General features: G+C 41.9%; 1 long non-coding RNA gene across 1 annotated transcript; it reads left to right on the forward strand.

Annotated features, from left to right (window-relative positions):
* The first annotated feature begins 609 nt into the window (after nucleotides 1–609).
* On the forward strand, nucleotides 610–2,471 carry LOC133391089 (uncharacterized). The gene is made up of 2 exons (XR_009764581.1): nucleotides 610–1,973; nucleotides 2,041–2,471. It is a non-coding gene; the product is annotated as an uncharacterized LOC133391089 (long non-coding RNA).
* The last annotated feature ends 5,517 nt before the right edge of the window (nucleotides 2,472–7,988 follow it).

Raw genomic sequence — 7,988 nt, forward strand, 5'->3', positions numbered from 1 at the left:
GGTTATGGTATTTTTGCTCAACGAGTTATGCAAAATGACGGTTAGTAATGACACTATTGCAACCAGCCCGAAGCTGATTTTTGATGGATCAATCTATTTGTGGTGGGTGGTAGTACAGTATCGGACAGAAAGATAGGGCATTGGTTTTTTAACGCACCGTGCACCCGTTGGGCCAAGTTTGTGTGTGTGTGTGTGTGTGTGTGTGTGTGTGTGTGTGTGTGTGTGTGTGTGTGTGTGTGTGTGTGTGTGTGTGTGTGTGTGTGTGTGTGTGTGTGTGTGTGTGTGTGTGTGTGTGTGTGTGTGTGTGTGTGTGTGTGTGTGTGTGTGTGTGTGTGTGTGTGTGTGTGTGTGTGTGTGTGTGTGTGTGTGTGTGTGTGTGTGTGTGTGTGTGTGTGTGTGTGTGTGTGTGTGTGTGTGTGTGTGTGTGTGTGTGTGTGTGTGTGTGTGTGTGTGTGTGTGTGTGTGTGTGTGTGTGTGTGTGTGTGTGTGTGTGTGTGTGTGTGTGTGTGTGTGTGTGTGTGTGTGTGTGTGTGTGTGTGTGTGTGTGTGTGTGTGTGTGTGTGTGTGTGTGTGTGTGTGTGTGTGTGTGTGTGTGTGTGTGTGTGTGTGTGTGTGTGTGTGTGTGTGTGTGTGTGTGTGTGTGTGTGTGTGTGTGTGTGTGTGTGTGTGTGTGTGTGTGTGTGTGTGTGTGTGTGTGTGTGTTTGTTTCACAAGTAGGTCGTTTCGGATAGACTTGTAAGTAGTTTTTTTGTGTTTTGGGTTAGGTTTTTGGTGTGATAAGCAGGACCACCGCCCTCGCGATCAGTGTGTTTTCGATATATTAACAATGTTACGGTCTTCTTTCACACTGTGAACACTGTGCATTGCGTCTTCTAACCGAAAGAGGTTCAAGGCCTAGAAGACGGCACCGCGCAGCATACGGAGGAAGATTATTGCGATCCTGCCAGGGAAGTAGGCGTAGGGCATATCTCGTGAGCTTACGTTGAATCGCCTCAATTCGAGCAATTGAAGAAGCGGTAGTTGGGCTCCAGACTACGCACGAATATTCCAGAACCGAACGAACGATACAGTTGTACACAGCTTTGATGCACATGGGGTTGCGGAATTCATTAGTTGTCCGGATAACCACGCCAAGTAATTGATTTCCTCTGGCTACAACGTCATCGATATGCTGTTTAAAGTTCAAACTAGAGTCAAGCAGAACGCCCAGGTCTTTGGCATGATTCTGTCGATTAACTGCAGTGCCGTCCATGAAGTAGGTCCCAGTCACTGGGCTCCTGCATCGACTAAAAGACACACAGTAGCATTTCTCGATGCAGATAGTCAGTCCATTACGCTTGCACCACGAACAGAAAATTTCGATGCAGTCTTGCAGGAATGTACAATCACCTGTGTTGTTAATAGGCGCAAAAATTTTTGCGTCGTCGGCAAACAGACTGATACTGTCGGGAGGTAAAGCGAGGGTAACATCGTTGATAAACAATATGAAGAGAAGCGGGACAATATGAAGAGACAATATGTCTGATCGCTCCAAGCTACCGACAACGTCTGTTTATTTTATGTTGTTCATAGTTTTTGTTTTAGTAAGATAGTCAGTTCTTGTAACAAAAAGACAATAAACGTGTTTTTTTTATAAACAGAAATTATTGTTGTAAACAGAAATGAGCTGGTAAAATAACACGCCGAATAACTTTCCTGCAATGACATCAAAGAGTTAATATAATATGTAATATAAGTAACAAATATTGTAATAATAATAAATATAACAAATATAACAATTATAACAAAAATAATATGTATAAATTTAATGCTTATTACTTTTTTTGCATGTATTTTTTTCTTGAAGATTGGCGAAGCAGCAAAATTAAAACCGCTAGAAGTGGATTTGAAACGATTAGAGGATTTGTCCGATGCAATTGTTCAAGATTTTGCATTGATGAGAAAACGGGAAGAAGAAATGCGCGACACTAACGGTTGGTATAATACAACAAAACTGTTTACACAAATTTAACTCAAATATTAATCTACTTCTTTTTCCAGAATCAACAAACAGTCGAGTCCTTTTCTTTAGCATTTTTAGCATGAGTTGTTTGTTGGGGCTCGCAACATGGCAGGTGCTATATTTGAGACGCTACTTTATCGCGAAGAAATTAATTTAAACATGTATGCAGTTGGACTGTCTTACATCTTGATGTGGCTGCATTAAATAAATAAATAATTGAAATAACAAGTTGCATTATTCACATTTGAAGAATTTTTTAGTTCACTTTATTTTTTTTATAGAGGCTTTGAACCGACCGACTTCATTCGCCTGTTTTAATCGGTAAATTAATTCTGTACTTAAAATCGAACATCCTTTTTGGCAAGCCATTTGTGGCTTGCAATTATCTTATACCTCGGATAAGAGCTCGGGTAGTCTCGGATTATTTAAAACTATCCGTTTATTTTAATAAAAATGTTTGCCTATTTCACATGTGGTTTTGGTTAAAGTTCTTTATAAAGGTAAGTAATACGAAAGAATTTGGGTCTGGATTTTTGCAAAAAAGATTTGTGGGTGAACCGGGTGTGTCCGATACCAAGTCGTGATAGGATTCTCTGGTCTTAGTGTGATGGATGGTCTTTCCATGGTGGTGTTGTGCTCCTGATGGTTCTCATGAAAGAGCGGCCGCTGCTAACCCAATAACGATTCCAGCTATTGACGATGATGGTTTTGCACGTTTTGTACTCATCCCTCTGTGAAAATGAGATGGTGGTTATGGTATTTTTGCTCAACGAGTTATGCAAAATGACGGTTAGTAATGACACTATTGCAACCAGCCCGAAGCTGATTTTTGATGGATCAATCTATTTGTGGTGGGTGGTAGTACAGTATCGGACAGAAAGATAGGGCATTGGTTTTTTAACGCACCGTGCACCCGTTGGGCCAAGTTTGTGTGTGTGTGTGTGTGTGTGTGTGTGTGTGTGTGTGTGTGTGTGTGTGTGTGTGTGTGTGTGTGTGTGTGTGTGTGTGTGTGTGTGTGTGTGTGTGTGTGTGTGTGTGTGTTTGTGTGTGTGTGTGTGTGTGTGTGTGTGTGTGTGTGTGTGTGTGTGTGTGTGTGTGTGTGTGTGTGTGTGTGTGTGTGTGTGTGTGTGTGTGTGTGTGTGTGTGTGTGTGTGTGTGTGTGTGTGTGTGTGTGTGTGTGTGTGTGTGTGTGTGTGTGTGTGTGTGTGTGTGTGTGTGTGTGTGTGTGTGTGTGTGTGTGTGTGTGTGTGTGTGTGTGTGTGTGTGTGTGTGTGTGTGTGTGTGTGTGTGTGTGTGTGTGTGTGTGTGTGTGTGTGTGTGTGTGTGTGTGTGTGTGTGTGTGTGTGTGTGTGTGTGTGTGTGTGTGTGTGTGTGTGTGTGTGTGTGTGTGTGTGTGTGTGTGTGTGTGTGTGTGTGTGTGTGTGTGTGTGTGTGTGTGTGTGTGTGTGTGTGTGTGTGTGTGTGTGTGTGTGTGTGTGTGTGTGTGTGTGTGTGTGTGTGTGTGTGTGTGTGTGTGTGTGTGTGTTTGAATGTGTTTTGATGTGTGTGTTTGTTTCACAAGTAGGTCGTTTCGGATAGACTTGTAAGTAGTTTTTTTGTGTTTTGGGTTAGGTTTTTGGTGTGATAAGCAGGACCACCGCCCTCGCGATCAGTGTGTTTTCGATATATTAACAATGTTACGGTCTTCTTTCGCCGTGGTCTTCTGAGGACATCCGGTTGACTTGCGCTTTTCGGTTGTCCAAGCGCGTTTCAGTTGTCTAAGCACGTTTCGGTTGTCCGAAGCGCGTTTGCCACAAAAGTGCGCGATCGTTCCATTACGAACTCGATCCTTTTTCGCTTTATGCCAGCAGCAGCCATTCGCTTTTACATATGGCGCTGATGATCGGTACAACGTTTACCTCGACCCATTGTTACTAACATTGCTTGCTTGGACCGTCAAGAACGCGCTGGTTAAAAACTTGGACACGGCTGATCCCGTGCTCTGCCTGCGTTCTGCTTCTATACGCGATGAATTACATCGTTTTGGAGCAGCGAAAACATCGCATGGATAAAAACTATCAACGAGTACGCGAGTAAGCGTCTTCCCTTCAAAATCGAGAAAAGAATACTGCCGCGCTCATGAAACAAAACGCCCATTGAAAAGAATAACTGCGCGCCAGCTCAATGCACGCACAAAGTTTACCATTCGCACACAACGTGCAACGCAGAGATGCACGAAGGCCTTTAAATGGCGTGCACTGGAGAAACACCTGTGAGGGAATGCCGAGTTCATTGCTATTGTGCGCGTGTCCATTTCGCACCGGTGTCGCATTCACATTCATGAAATAGAACACCTGCGTTTTCGTCCGAGGAACAAGCGCTGCTGTCGATGCAAACTTTAGTTTTTATCCAAGTGTAAACGCACAATGTTTCACATGATAACACACATAATAAGAATACTTTCAACGCAATATGACATCATGGCAAGCTATGTTTTTCAGACACAAACCCGCGCACTTGCAAATACACATTAAAAAGCACACTCTCTTTCTACTACTACACACACACACACATGCACACACACACACACACACACACACAGACACACACACACACACACACACACACACACACACACACACACACACACACACACACACACACTCACACACACACACACACACACACACACACACACACACACACACACACATACACACACACAAACACAAGTAACGTGGCAAAACAAGTGCACGGTGCATTGAAAAAAAAGGGTCCTATTTTAATGTCCGATACTGTACCAGGGGCGACTACCGATTTGGATGAGTTTGGTGACTGAGGGGAGTGTTTGTTGTGTTAGTGTGATGAATTCGGCATTTGCCCTTTGGATAAGGGTATTGGCCTTGATGTTTTTCTCCATCATTCGTCCTGCAGCTGCTACTATCTTGTCGGTTATGATGTGGTCCAAGGGTTGAGTTATTGTATGTTATGGGTTTTAGAGTATGATATTTGCTATTGCAGCTGTGAAGTATTTTGGAGTGTGAAATTGTGTCCTGTCCAACGTGACCATTTCTGAACTATATTGACTCCTTCTTTACAATTGTGCGTGATTCGGTTCTATTGTTGGATGCTGAGACAAGAACTATATCATCAGTATACATAAAAGATTTAATGTTACTAGGCATGGGGTGGAAGAGGGATTCAACACTAATTAGGAAAAGAGTGGGAGAGAGAATGGCACATTGGGGGACACCATTCTCTTGGACATGCAGGTCAGAAGATTGAGTTCCAATTAAAACTTTAAATGTGAGAGAGATCGACTGTCAAACCAAGTGGTTGTGCCTTCGCTGTTTTGCCGTGTTATTACCTGATTTTCAACATTTGCAACATTGGTGCTGCTGAGTTGTTTGTACTGGCTAGTGCGTGCCTTCGATTGATATTAAGTTGCACTGGAGTTCTTGCACCTAGTCTCCTGTTATTTCGACATTTTTGCCGAGATATTGTTTGGCTTCGTTCCTGCTCCTGTCACTCATCAGTTTGTGCTGTGTCATCGTTATGCAGTGCTCAACCTGCAAAGCACCCACCGATAGTGCTAATTCGGTGTCCTGCGCCGTTGTTTGTGGTAGAGTTGTGCCTCAAGAACCAGAACTGTACGATTCATTCAATTCATCCTAAAGAACGAACGACCTACGTTCATCTAATCAACGTTCATCGATTCTTTATAAATTATAATGTGTTGAGTTGTTCATGAAAATAACCCGGGTAGGAACCCGTCGAAATGAAGAACGTCCTAGTACGCCAGGTCGTTCATTCCCCCCATACAAATATGAACGTGAATCGTATGACCAGGACGTTCACGAAAAGAACGTCCTACCCGTCGAAATAAAGAACGTCCTAGCAAGCCAGGTCGTTCATTCCCCCCATTCAAAATGAACGTGAATCGTATGACCAGGACGTTCACGAAAAGAACGTCCTACCCGTCGAAATAAAGAACGTCCTAGCAAGTCAGGTCGTTCATTTTTTCCTATACAAATATGAACGTGAATCGTATGACCAGGTCGTTCATTCTCCTGATACAAAAATGCGCTGTCCCACATGATAGACATGTGTCGATGAAACAAAATCAGCATACTTTCTCACTCAGCCCAACAAAACATCCGATCTGGCATTCTGCACTGGCTTTCTGCGGAGAGCACAGTACAAGATAAGAGAGCGGATAGAATGTTTCGTTGATCTACATCGTTCACTCTCTTTCTGATCCTCGGAGACGATGCCGCTTCTGCAATATGCGCTCTCTTTTTCTTCCCGCTGCAATACTTTCAGCTGATAGTTACCGAGAGAACGATCACAGAGATAGAGAGTCAAAAAAATGACGAGGACGGGGGGTGGTATGTGGGATGAGTTTTTTTACCTACTTGTGAGCGAGGTACAGTCGAAGTTCAATAATTGAACGAAATTTTGGTTTGTATATTTTTCGATGGATATTTGATAGTAGGTTGATAGATCAACTAAAAAGCATGCCTTTATATTAGTGAATCTAATTTCATAGAAAATCGCAAAACTGTCGCCTATAATGAAAAAAAAAACTTCATTTATTTTGTGCAGGAAAGAACGTGAAAATTTATCACCAAACGTGACACTAACCAAACAGTGAGCTGCCAATCGAAGTTCAATTAGTGAGTTTGAACTGTACTAGTCGTTTTGTTTGAGAGAGAAATGACCTTCTCGCGCTTTGAGGAAGAGAGGAAAATTACACTAATACGTTTATGGTCACTAAATCCATATGATAAATACATAGATCACGTGTGTTCGGTTCGTTGTTGTATAGGTGATTTTGACCGTTATTTTTGAATACGTTCGATTTCTTCAATGTGTTGTAGGCTTATGTGTCGTACGACTTAACAACATGCCCGTCATGGGTTCAATCCCCAAACAGACCGTGCCGCCATACGTAGGATTGACTATCCTGCTATGGTGGGGAATCAATTAGTCACTGAAAGCCAAGCCCACAAGTGGGTACAGGCAGGCCTTGACCGACATCGGTTGTTGAGCCAGAGAAGAAGAAGAAGTTGTAGGCTTATGGTAATAAACATTGCTGAAACCGTGATTGTATTGATAAATTGATCTTTGATATGCCATTTGTTGTGATCTTTTGACTTGTAAACCACAAATTGATCTACGCTCCATCGAAATAAGTGAAAATTTAATAATTGCACGGCGATCAAAGGTAACATTAGTCTTGGTAGTTAAAAACAAAAACATAAAGTGTTGTATGAAACATTTCCACAGATATGATGGCTCCAACAAACGCAACAACAAGCCCTGTCTGGGATCATTTTAGTCCGGTAGAAACTGGCGCAAAGTGCCTTTATTGTTTAAAGGTGTTTAAGTATACTAAAGGAACTACTTCGAACTTGAAGCGGCATTTGAATTTAGTGCATAAAACTGTGCCGTATTTAAAGCAAAAGCAACCAATTCCTCAAACTATTAACATAGACGATGAAGCGGGACCTTCTGCTGTAAACTTTCAGCCATCAAATCAATATTTCAATTCAAATATGAGCATACAGGGTTATCTGAAGAAACTCATTAATAGCGAGACTAAAAAGGTTTTAGATAGAATGTTGCTAGATCTAATTTGCAAAGAATGTTTGCCATTTAATTTAGTAGAAAGTGAAATTTTCAAAAAATTCGTTTATACATTAAATCCGAACTATATTATGCCTACACGAAAAAGTTTATCAAACGCCCTACTACCAAGCGTATATAATCAAGAATTTGAAAAGGCTAAAGAGAAATTATCGACCGCCAAAGCTATAGCTATTACGTCGGATGGATGGACAAACCTGAACCAAATAAGTTTTTTTGCCTTAACAGGTCATTATATCGACGAAAATTGCAAACTTAGTTCTATTTTGATAGAATGCTCGGAATTTGAAAATCCTCATAGTGGTAGGAATATAGCTAATTGGATTCAAGGTACCTTGAACAAATTTGACATAGAGGA

Source organism: Anopheles gambiae, chromosome X, assembly GCF_943734735.2.
Source record: "Anopheles gambiae chromosome X, idAnoGambNW_F1_1, whole genome shotgun sequence".
Lineage (NCBI taxonomy): Eukaryota > Metazoa > Arthropoda > Insecta > Diptera > Culicidae > Anopheles > Anopheles gambiae.